Genomic DNA, 13,684 nt, shown 5'->3' with positions numbered 1-13,684 from the left:
ATCAATATAGAAATTGTTTGCAAACGCACGTTCCACAGTGGGCCAGGATCGTCGAATTTTGGCCAAAAATACAATTTTTCAACTTTCAAATATGCACAAAAGAATTTATCCACAGTATTTAATAGTAAATAAGGAAGTTATTGCATAAAGGATTTGTTAAATAATAAAAAATTGTGTCTTCTAGAACTATTTAAAGTTTAACATTTAAGATAAAATAATAAAACGTTTGTGAGAGTGTGTGTCTGAGGTGTGTCTGTTGTCATTGTGTGTGTCCTTGTTTTGGGAGACATCACTTTTGCTGTCGACGATAAACGACGATTTGGAAAGAAGTGTCAGTCTCGAATCGGGTGTACGAGCGAACAAACGTTATTTGTATCCTGACAAAATTGATTAAAAAAAAAATTGTGTAAATTGTGTAATTGTGTAAATTGTAAAAAGATTGTGTGTTAAAAAATTCTGAGTTCAAGTGTTTAGCCTGTCTGCTGTGTGTTTTTATTCATGTTGACTTTGTGTCGAAAAATTTTAACACGATTATTTTAAATTTTAGACTTTGTGTCTTATACATTTCGACTTTGTGTCGTTTTATTTCTCGTTGGAAATTTTTGAAGTTCGCAGTAGCCATTTTTCGTACACCCGATTACTCATTGGAGAAACGAGCATCATTAGTATAAGTATTCTAGAGTTCAAATAGTAGGAAAAAGTAGCATTTAAAAGATTAAAATAGTAGGAAAAAGTAGTAAAGTAAAAAGAGTGAAAAATCAGTTTTTTGTAGTAATATCTTATATTTTAATAAGAAAATAGATATCACCTTACATTTAATTTAGTAAAATAGTCAAACTTTAAGTTTCATGTCAATATTATTAGATAATGCAATCATTTTTTTGTTATAAAACATATTATTGTTATTATTTTTATAATTATATATTAACTACAACCTTTTTTCTGTTTTACATACACTACCGTCCAAAAGTAGCAGGACGATTACATTTGACTCTATAAAAAAACATGCCATCACTTTTTCAATCATATCTCGGAAATAAAAGGATGTACGAAAAAACTTAAATATGGTTAGAAAGCTTATTAAATTCTGCGTAAAATAAGCCGTCTTTGAAGTCATTTGGTTAATTATTTTTTGAGTTGTAGAGTGAGAAAGAAATAAAAAAATTATCAAATTTTCTCATTTTTGTCTCTTGACTTCAACTTTTTCAAAAATCTAGAAAAATTTAGATAAATTTGTTCTAAAAACAAAGAAATCTTCGTTAGAATTTCAGCTTAAAAATAAGCCTTCGAAAATTAAAAAAGGTTCATCCGTCTTCAATATATCATTAAAAATGTGAAGCAGTGTTTCGACCGATTGCTGCATTGAAAATCAACTATGAGGACTCGATTCCGGCTTCGCGCGGCAGCGAAAGAGAGAATACAGAGACGAATTTTTGCTAGAGAATAATAAATAATGATGTTTCACGAGTAATATAAAGAAACTCAAAAGTTCATCGTTCAACCGCATGAATTCGTTCCTGTTTTCTCTCTCATTCGCTGCCGCGCGAAGCCACAATCGAGTCGTCACAGTTGAATTTCAATGCACCAATCGGTCGAAACACGGCTTCACATTTTTAATGATATATCAAAGACGGATTAACCTTCTTTAATTTTCGAAGACTTACTTTAAAGCTGAAATTCTAACGAAGATTTCTGTGTTTTTAAAAAAATTGTATCTAAATTTTTCTAGATTTTTGAAAAAGTTGAAGTCTAGAGACAAAAATGAGAAAATTTGATAATTTTTTTATTTCTTTCTCACTCTACAACTCAAAAAATAGTTAACGAAATGACTTCAAAAATGGCTTATTTTACGCAGAATTTAATCAGCTTTCTAACCGTATTTAAGTTTTTTCGTACATCCTTTTATTTCCGAGATATGATTGAAAAAGTGATGGCATGTTTTTTTATAGTCAAATGTAATCGTCCTGATACTTTTGGACGGTAGTGTAATTATCTTTTTCAACAATAATATTTTGGTTTTACTTCAACATATTACAAACTTTGACACAATATTTTGGTTTTATATTAATGTTTATATTCACCTATAATTTACATATTACATAGTTTAACTATTTACATAGTCACAACTTGTTTTTATCTTAGTAAAATTAAATAATTTACTAATAATTAAAAAGCAAGCTTTAACAACTTTAGTAACTAACGAATATTTAATATCATTATTGCAGTTTGTTTTGTTAAAAATATTTGCTTGCCAATAGTGATCGATTCTTTCTGATTTTTTGAATTCTGGTAGTTTCCCCAATTTCAAAAGATTCCATTCGTCGGACAATCGCGTTGAAGAAACATCTGGAAGAGGAAGTTGCTCTGCGATTTTACAAATATCTCTATGACTATGTTTGTTATGAATTCTAATAGGCTGTAAACAGCGACAGGCATATCAAATGTTTGAATGCGGATGTAAGTGATGATTTTTTAAAAATATGCAGACAGGCACACTTATAGTACTCTCTAATCTTGTTTAAAAAAATTAGACTCTCTTTTTGACTAAGTTTTTCCAAATGTTTCTTTACATCATCGTCTAGAATAATATTTTGTAAATTAAGCAAATTTTCTTTTTCAAACAGATCTGATTTCAAGTTATTATGTGGAGATATCAATAAGATTCATTCAGATAATATGAGATTACTTGATCCTCCACTGATCAGAATTAATATACTCAATAAATAAATCACAATTTCAACTTTATATAAAATTAACTTTTATTCAATATGAAATAAGCTACCGGGACTCAACAATAATATCTCTGTGTGACTCTCTGCACACGACTAGTTTTCTCTTTCCTTTTTACCGCCAAGAGCTGTGGGTTAAAGCCCCATACATTTGTCTCCATTTACATAATACTTAAGGCTAGGTCCCACATATATTCCCTCCTTAGTGACAACGATATAAATTTAAAATTTAAAAAAAAAAGAATAATAATGTAAAATATAAAAATGTTATGTATAAGAATTTATATACGCATATATATATATATATATATATATATATATGTTGTAACGCGGCATTTTATTTGCCGCGTACAAATTAATATTCCTTAAATAATAGACTTTAAATTATTATTTATTAGACTTTAAATTTTATTGATTCACGTCAAACTGAGAATCAACAATCATTTTCTCCTTTTGAGAAAACTTACTTTAAATATTTCCACTACTGTAAAATTTAGTTTCTCTTAAAATATTGTTATTTAAACCTGAAAATTAGCGAACCGTCAGATCGCTGGTCAACACTATTGCTATTAAACATAAGAAGGTGATACTCGATTTATCATTTCATGTCCACTGTCATCGCGATGTCCGGATTTTCAATCTTCGGGATCACTGCCGAGAGATTGCTTCGTATTCCAACAAGTAATGTTTTTACTTGTAATCATTACAGGTCATACGAAGTGACAAAAAGGCGAAAGTCCATCGACGAGGACATCAGCTGTCAAAACACTGGCTGCAGCCATCTTGCAAACCGGACGTCGTCGCGCAGTGCCCCTTGCGGAGACTAAACGAACTTTCATGGACTCTTTTTTTGACGGTCGATAAATGACCTGAATTACTTACTGTCGCGCATCGATTACCTACCGAAAATCTTTGTATCAAGTGCGCGTGAGACTCACCACGAAGCAGAGATGCGCGTCTGCTTCGGCGTCCCCGTCGGCCATTGAATTGATTCTCATTTTGACGTCGTTTAATGACAGGTCGCAGTAGACCGTTTTTGTAGTAATTAAAATTTAAATTAAAATCAGTTGTGCCTACTTCCAAGAGATGAGCCGTGGGACCATGAGGGGACGTCGGCGTATCTCCGGTGAGTCTCTGAATAATTAAAAGTGTTATCTCCTGACGAACAATCGATTAAAAATTTAACATGTGTAAATTTCCTTTGTTTCGCGACATATCATCTGTGTAACTTCTGAACAGGTCCCGTCTGGACCTGTAATTTCTTGTGATTAAATCAAAAATTAAAAACGAACTTGTGATTTCTCTTACCCCGCGCTCTCCTTGAAAAGATTGAGCTAGCATAAAATTAATAAAAAAAATAATATCTCTGGCGTTCGGGCATTAATTCAAACAACAAAGTAACGTGTGTTATATTTAATTAGTTGATCCTGAAGTAAACAAAAATAAATTCTTAAAATAAAATAACCTTATTTAGAGTAATAAAATTAATAGTAATTTTACAAATATTAACAACAATAGTAAGACACCCGTTATAATGTATATATGTCCGCGGTAGCGGTAGATCTTTTTTATGAAAATATAGATTAAATTACAATAATACTATCGAAGGTACTAAAAATATTTTTGTATTAAAAAAAAATTTACAGATGATTCGTCGATAATTTAAATGTTAAAATGTACTTGTTTCTTTCTTAAAATATTAGGAATCAACCTTTTTGGTTTCTTAATGACTGGCATGTTAGAACAATAACTGTGATTAGTCGAGAAATCAGTCTTTTTTGAATTTACTTTATTTTCAGGACAGGCAATCACAGTCGGAGCACTGTCGTGAATTAGAATGTTTGACGAATTATTCAGTACATGATTCGACGAAGGTTGGTTGTTTTCAAAGTCCGAATTCACAAGAGTCGGCGATAGGGCACCGTGACTAGGAATTTCACAAAAATTGGTTTTCGTTAATTTAGACGAATCTCTATCAGCTCCAATGCGAGACTGAATTGGTATAGAGGACGGAATGTCCAAGTTACGCAACTCAGTCGGTTCGCAAACCATATAAGCGGGCTTGAGATTTTCGACAGAGACCTGTTTAGTAACACCATTTATATCTATTTTATATACGCGAGTCGATGTGCGATCGACGACTCTGTGTGGGCCAGAATAAGGAGGCTCGAGCGACCTTCTCGATCTACCAATACGCATAAAAACGTGCGAACACGAAGCTAGATCCTTAGACACGAACACATTGCGCCGGTGATGATGAGCAGCAGGCACGGGCTTCACCTCACGAATATGATTCCTGAACTCGGTCAAGAAAGTTTGAGGATCACAAGGAAGATCATCAGGAAGGACCAACTCCCCCGGAATATGCAATGACGTGCCATAAAGGTACTCAGCAGCAGAAGCTCCGCAAGTCATGATAGAGGTCCGAAGACCCAACAAAACGGTGTAAAGAATCTGCGTCCATCTGGAGCCCGAATGACACATGATCGATGCTTTGAGTGATCGGTGCCAGCGCTCCACCATCCTGTTGGATGCAGGATGGTAGGCGGTGGTCCGAATCCTACGAGTACCAGAAAGATGGAGAAGCGAAGCGAACATACGCGACTCAAATTGACTGCCCTGGTCGGTGGTGATAGTGTCAGGAACTCCATAGCGAGATATCCAGTTATCCACAAAAGCCCTGCAGACGGTCGATGCCTCGATGTTCTTCAAGGGTACTGCCTCGGGCCACCTGGAGAAGCGGTCAATCATAGTTAGGCAGTAGCGGAATCCAAGATCATCAGGAAGCGGACCCACAAGAACGATGTGCACGTGCTTGAATCTGGACTCAGGTAAAACGAAATTCGCCGGCTGGAGAATTGTGTGACAAGACACTTTTGACCTGTGACAATCGACGCAGGTCCTACAAAATGCGAAAATGTCTCTGTGCATCGCCGGCCAAACAAACCGCTTGCTTATCATGCGATTCATGACGCGAGCGCTTGGATGTGAAGGAAGATGGAAAATCTTCATGATCTTCTCACGGAGCGTGGACGGAACGAAGGGACGCAAGTCGGTGCCAGAGACGTCACAATGAACGATGATGTTATCGGGACCCCAGGACAATTCCTTGATTCGAATCGACCAGTCGGCAGATTGCAATGCCTTCCGAAGATCATCATCATCAGATTGGGCCGAAGAAAACTCATGCAAATCAATTTCCGAAGGTAAGATGACGGACTCGATGCGAGATAACGCGTCGGCAACAACGTTGTCGACACCGGCGAGATATTCAATGTTGGTCGAGAATTGAGAAACAAAGGAAAGCTGACGCTGCTGACGTGGAGATGCCTTTTCCGATCGCTGCTTAAATGCGAAAATCAGCGGTTTATGATCGGTAACAATCTTAAAATCGCGAGCCTCGAGGAAATAACGAAAATGACGAACGGCCTCGAAAATCGCGGTTAATTCGCGATCGTATGTGCTGTAAGCACGCTGAGCAGGGGTAAGCTTTCGTGAAAAAAAGCTAAAGGTTTACATATGTCGGCAGAAGATTTCTCATCAAAAACCTTTTGTTCCAGAGCAGCGCCGATACCGAAATCCGACGCGTCAGTCACGAGCCGAGTCTCGCCCTCCGAAGTGGGATGAATGAGCAAAGTAGCATTTGCGATGTTCTCTTTAATCCTCTCGAAAGCGGCAATGGCCTCATCAGTCCAAGCGATTTCAGTCTTGTAGTTCTTTTTAGAATTTACAAGGTATTGGTTCAATGGTAAGAGTATCTGTGCGGCATGCTGGATGCAACGACGATGGAAGTTCACCAATCCGAGGAAACGACGCAGCTCCTGAACTGTCCTAGGACGAGGATACGAAACGATAGCCTCGACTCTCTCACGAGTAGGAAGAATACCCTCGAAATTAACGGTATGACCCAAGAACTCCAATTCACTCTGACCAAAACTACACTTGCTAACGTTGACACGGAGGCCAAACTCCTTCAACCTTTTAAGTACCATGTCGAGGTGCTGCTCGTGCTCTGCCACATTTGCAGAAGCGATAAGCAAATCATCAACGTAGGCAAAAACGAAATCCAGATCACCGAGTGCCCGGAAGATATAGCGCTGGAATGTCTGGCCTGCATTTCGCAGTCCAAACATCATGCGACAAAACTCAAAGAGGCCGAAAGGTGTAATGACGGCGGTCTTTGGAATATCCTCCGGAGCAACGGGGATCTGGGTGTAGGCCATGTGTAAGTCAATCTTAGAAAAGACTGTTTTTCCAGTAAGATAATTGGAAAAATCGTGAAGATGAGGGACTGGGTAACGATCCGGAACAGTGACGGAGTTTAAACGACGACAATCCCCACATACTCGCCAAAGACCCCCCTTTTTAGGTGCCAGGTGAATCGGCGCAGCCCAAGAAGCGCTGGACGGACGACAAATGCCCTGCTGAGTCCACGACCGGAACTGAGTCTTCGCTGCTCTCACCTTATCTGGAGCGAGGCGACGAGCTCGCTCTGCCATAGGTGGACCCGTGGTTACTATGTGATGGAATACATTATGTGAAGCCAACGATGTGGATTGCGAAGTTCCAGTGACCTCCGGGTAACGGGACAAAATCTCAGCGAAAGGAGACGAACGATCAACAGATGTAACGCTACACGAGGAAGAGCCATGGAACGACATGCTAGAATGCAAAGAGGTAAGCGAATCAATCAGACAACGTTGACTAAGATAGACGGTGAGTCCAAAATGTGCCAGCAGGTCAGCACCAATGATAGGAGCGGGAACTGCAGCCACACAAAAATTACAAGAAAATTCACGTCTAAGTCCAAGGTCAAGCGTCATTCGCCTCTCTCCGTAGGTAGCAATACGTGAGTCATTAGCAGCAAATAGAACGACGTCCGATGGTTTACGCTTAGCATTTGGAGAAGATGGAACGAGAGACACATCAGAACCCGTATCGATAAGAAACAGCAGACCAGATCGACGGTCGCGAATGTGGAGACGTCTAGAAAATGCGCCACGCTATTAGTTTTCCGATTTAGAATTCGTATTATTATGTCCGCTAACGTATGAGCAGGGCTCGACGCACTTGCTGGCTTTCTCGCCGAATTTGTGATGGTACCAGCAATTAGGCCTTTGATTTCGAGAAGATGAGCGATTACGCGAGCCGCGATGATTACTCAGGTTACGAGAACGTGAACGAGCTCGAGAATTGTTATCAGAATGCTTGGACAATTTAAAAGAGAGTGCGTCAACTTTAGCAGCTAATGCGCTAATTTGAGATTCTAAGTTAGAAAAAGGACTAGTATTATTTGCGGCAATTGCTGAGCACGAATTTGCAAAATTAGTAGTCTCATAGACTTTATCAGCTAGGTCGGCTAACTTTTGCAAATCCGTAACGGCAGAGGCAGCCAAGATGGCACGCGTTGATTGAGGAAGTTGATCGAGAAAAACCGATTTCAAAATGTCTTCACTACATTTGTCATTACCTAAGCCGCGTAGTCGGGTTAAAACTAAAGATGGTTTGCCATCAGTTCGAATGTCTCCTTTTAAAAGCTGGCGTAATTTAGACTCGGAAGAAACGGAATAAGAAGATATTATTCTCGTCTGTAATTTAGTAAAAATATCAGCTGGAACAGGTCGAAGCGAAATAATGTCGCGCGCACATATCAGGATCTCAGGATCAAGGTCGGCTATAACGTAGTCGGCCATTGTTTTCTCGGCAACAATACGGCAATTACTAAAAACCGATTCGACCTGGATGAACCAGAATGAAGGATCACTCGATATAAAACGCGGAATTTTAGGTTGACGGTAAGCTTCAACGCGCTGCTGACCTTGCATGTTTAACATCTCATCGCTAACTCTATCGAGTTGCATTTGCAAACGCGAAATCTGTTCCTCGGGGGACATAATCTCGTCGTCAGTAGGCATGGTAAAATAAAACAAACACACGAAAATGTTAAAGGTAAAAATAAAAAAAAATGTGTGACAAGGTGTCAGCTACTCAACAAAACAGGCGCAAACTCCAAAAAGAAACGAAACAATTCGCGAGGTTCTCGAGAAGGTCACTGAGCGATCCGGTTTATAAATCTATAGTTCACGTTTACGGATACGTTAAAATAAAAGAAATGTATAAAAATATACACGAAACCAAAAACACACAAAATTGTCGAAAAGATAAAAATGCTTTTCATTTCAACTAACTTGGGATACCGCATGAATTATAAAGAAAAAAATAATATATATAAATCAAAAGAGAAAAAAAATAATAATAATTATTCTACTTATTGACGATAATGTGGTTGAGCGTTTAAATACGCTAAAAAAAATTAATCTCACGACTGATAACAGTGGGATTTAATGATATTTCTTTGAATTAATATGTACGTTGAATTTATATTTAAAATTCTTAAAAAGAAAGAAACAAATTTCCTTGACTCGAAAATATAAATATAATAATAAATCGTTGAAAACGACTATTTTATGTCAAAATCGTCAAATAATTTTTTAAAAAAATTTTTAAGTATTTTTTAAAAAAGGATAAAAAAACCAGAAATAGAAATTCGATGCGGCGAGTAGTCCCACGATGAGTTGATGATAGCTTCTGATGCGAACAGGTGAGCATCCAAGAAGAACATTGAGTCGAGTGGTCCAATAAACAGGAACAAGTTCGGGGTGAAATACTCGATGGCCAGAAAGTAAAATCCTTTTAGACAACGAAAGTCTAGTATTTGGCTGGTGGTATTTCACTCAGGTAAGTGTTGAAGGTCAGGAGTCGTACACTCTCATTGAACATCAGTCGTAGAAAAAAGAAAAGACGGAAAAAGGACAATTAAAAAAAAATCTCTTTTAACGTCATAAAAATTTTGACTGAAAATAAAATAAGGTTTTATGTACTGACCTGGTGTGGGTGAACAATGTTCACCCACATGTACAAAAACAGCGCACAAAATGAAACGTTGACTGCGTAACGGTGACGATGTGTAACGTCGCCGAAAAAGATCCTCCAAATTGGAAAATTTTCCTTGATATGGTTTTCGGAATTTAGCAGTCTTCAAATGTACTTCATATCACTGAGAGTTGAGAAATAACAGCTGGATATTGATGCTGATAAGTTGGTCGCCGGTGCAAAAGAAAAAACGTGGGGGGAAAAAAATTTTATTTTCCCATAAATTTTTGCACGAAAAATTTCGATGCACATTTGTGAGCGATTTTAAAAAAATCGAAAATTATCCGTTGAAGCAGGATTGCTTGGATATATACGGATATAGTATGCTTAATATGTCGGGCACATGTTTGATTTTGAGGTTAAGAATCCTTGAGAGTTGCTCCGATTTTGGAAAAAGTTACTCCAAATAAATTAAAATGACTCGCAACTTGAGTTTAAATGGTTCAGGAGAAAAAGACAAATCTTTTCCTGATATGTTGAAAACAGTTCAGAAGATTTTTATTTAGAAAATTATTTTCCGTAAGGGAAAAAATGATTTCTATCCCTTTTGTCGGGGTCACCAAATGTGGAGATATCAATAAGATTCATTCAGATAATATGAGATTACTTGATCCTCCACTGATCAGAATTAATATTCTCAATAAATAAATCACAATTTCAACTTTATATAAAATTAACTTTTATTCAATATGAAATAAGCTACCGGGACTCAACAATAATATCTCTGTGTGACTCTCTGCACACGACTAGTTTTCTCTATCCTTTTTACAGCCAAGAGCTGTGGGTTAAAGCCCCATACATTTGTCTCCATTTACATAATACTTAACCCTTAAACCGCACACTGGGTGTGCGACACCCAGGGACTTTTAAGTGTGTTTTCCAAGCTGGAATAGGATATTTTCGTTTGGAAAAATTATCTTATACAGCTCAGTACATCTATTTTGAAGGAAAACAGGTTTCATAATAATTTATTTAATTTTAATAATTAAAAAAAAAAAATTTTAAACTACTGAAATTACCTCAAACCGAAAATTAGGTGTCAGCCACTCATAAATTTTTCGCTTTCAACTTCATAAAGTTTTCAAATACGCAAAGATACATGGGAGACAAATATTACTCACGGAACATAAACTTAAGTACAAAATGTACCGTCCAATAGCGACACATGTTTAATTTTTGCAAATATAAACGATATATTGGTGTAAAAAGCAGGAATATGGGTGTCGCACACCCAGGGTGCGGTTTAAGGGTTAAGGCTAGTTCCCACAATTAGTCTTCAACTTTTTTAAACTTTCACTGGTACAAATTCGACTCGCAAGTTTAATTATTAACATTTTAATACTTTCAAAGAGAATATGAATAAGAGGTTCCTATTTTTGAAACAATTGCAAAAAATTCTCAAACAACTCGGCACTACCTGCGACAAACTTTAACTGCATTTGCATATCATTCTGTTTTAATGAATTACAAATAGAAGTGTATCTGACACTTGAAAGTAAAGTCGGCTTAACACCTGACTTTATCGGTAAGAATTTCAGAAAATATTGGGTCAAAGCTGGCCACTGTTCATCTAAAATTAAAACACTTTTTTAGTGTTAACCAACGGGTTGTAGAATGTTTGATGAACCGATGATTAGGTACTTTTTTTCCTCTTGAATTTTTTCGTAATCTTCCCACCGAACAGGCTCTTTATGAAAAAAATAATAAATTTTAATTGCTATATCACTTGATTCTTTACCCATTTCGGAAAGGGATTTTACAAATGCACTGTTAACTATGTGAAGATTACAGGTCCCTGTATTCAACAATCCTTTTGAACGAAAATTTAATACTTCAGTATTTAAAAGACTCCAGACAGCTTTATTATCGTTTGGGCCATCCGAACCCAACATTAATAATTTTTCAATTTATAAATTTTTCATTGAATCTATTAAATACTTAGAAATTATTTTAGCCGTTGCAGATCCAAGAAAAAATGTATGTAAGTGGCTATCAATTACTTCGCAATTCTGGTGTGAAAAATAACGCAAACGAATCTGCAGCTCTTTTTTGCTCTCAAAATTGGTTGTCTCATCATATGATAAAACGAACCCGTCGCTTTTTTTACATCTTTAATTAAATTCTTTTTATAATACAATGCCAACGCTTCGGTAAGTAGATATTTAAATTTTGTAGGGCCAAGTGAGAATTTTTTCGCTATTTGTGAATCAGGAAACATTAATTGAAAAGTTTACTCAAAATCATCGCAAGCATTTGCAGACATATTGCAATGTAAATTCTTAATTACCCAAATGATTTCAGCTCTTAATTATGTATCACGCACAACTTGTAATGAAAGTGGATTTTCCAAAGATTCTCCATTCCTAGGCAAAGCAGGTGTTTGAAACTTTAATTGGTTATTATGAAATTGGTCTTAAGCGTTCTTTGTATGAATTGTAGTTCCGGAATGCTGAAGGATATCTTGGATACCCTTATTTGCATAAGAAAAGCTTTTCCTGCAGATTGTGCAAAATACATTATTTTCTTTTTCATTGCACTTAGTGCACCATAGTCCGATTTCGTAGCCTAAATTGTCTATACGTTTCACCCAATTGTTTGAAAATTATAGCCACCCATTATGTATACAAAATTAATAGAAATTTAGGTTTAAATTATTTTTCAAATCACAGCCAATTTTTCAACAAAAAATTTAATCACAATATGTCATTTAAAACTGAGATTCCAATAATATTTAAGATTATTTTCACATCTTTTTAAGATATGTCAACAGAATATCTAATTCCTCATATATTTTCTGATGATCTTAAAAACAGAAATATAATCGTTTTTATGAATTAGTTTAATTTAGTACTTAATTAAAAAAATATTTAATGTTTTTTAGTTTTATAACAACTTTTCCGAAAACAAACATTTTTTTACATAATCAAAGAATAGCATAATCAATTCATAATTGACTATACTTTATCACAACTTACACTTTAAAAATTTATTATTTTAATCAAATTAATTAAAGAACGAAAAGATACTAATAATATATGCGATAAAATAAAAACAATGTGACATACAGTACCGGCCAAAATTGTCAGTCCACCCATTTTTGAAGGAATGAAAAAAATTTTTTAACATAAAATTTATGAAAACTCAAATTTTTTTTTGGTTTATATTTTGAAAGACGATAAAATTTTGAAAAGAATAAGACCTCACAGAAGTCATTTGGCAAATATTTTTTCAAGATATTCTTAAAAAATCGTCATTTTCAATGTTTTACAAAAATTTGAATAACTTCTAAAATAATGAACGCTTTTTAATAATCTTAGGCTTATTTTAAAGGTCGTTTTCTACAGAATAAGAATTACTTATAGGCATTAACCTGTAATTTTTTTCTTGGAATAAGCATGACGTCAAAGTTGGACAAAAAAATTAGAAAAATTTGAAATAAATTTTTTGTACTAAAAACTATTCTAAAACATATATAAAACATGATATGGTGTAGATTCTTCAAGAAAATTTAATAAAAAAATATGTTTGAATTTCAAAAATTATTTTTCTTTTAATAATATTGTTTCAAATTTTTTGAATTTTTTTGTCCAACTTTGACGGCATGCTTATTCCAAGTAAAAAATTACAGGTTAATGCCTATAAGTAATTCTTATTCCGTAGAAAATGACCTTTAAAATAAGCCTAAGATTATTAAAAAGCGTTCATTATTTTAGAAGTTATTCAAATTTTTGTAAAACTTTGAAAATGACGATTTTTAAGAATATCTTCTACAAATTTTGGCCAAATGACTTCTGTAAGGTCTTATTCTCTTCAAAATTTGATCGTCTTTTAAAATATAAACCAAAAAAAAATTTAGTTTTCATGAATTTTATGTTAACAAATTTTTTTCATTCCTTTAAAAATGGGTGGACTGACAATTTCGGACGGTACTGTAGAAATGCTTGAAATGGTTTTTTATTGTAATGAAACTGGAATATTAATATTAAATTTGAAGAGAAACAAATAGAAGGTTAAATAAAACA

This window comes from Leptopilina heterotoma, unplaced genomic scaffold, assembly GCF_015476425.1.
Source record: "Leptopilina heterotoma isolate Lh14 unplaced genomic scaffold, ASM1547642v1 Lhet_32, whole genome shotgun sequence".
NCBI lineage: Eukaryota > Metazoa > Arthropoda > Insecta > Hymenoptera > Figitidae > Leptopilina > Leptopilina heterotoma.
Note: the sequence above shows the minus strand (reverse complement) of the source record.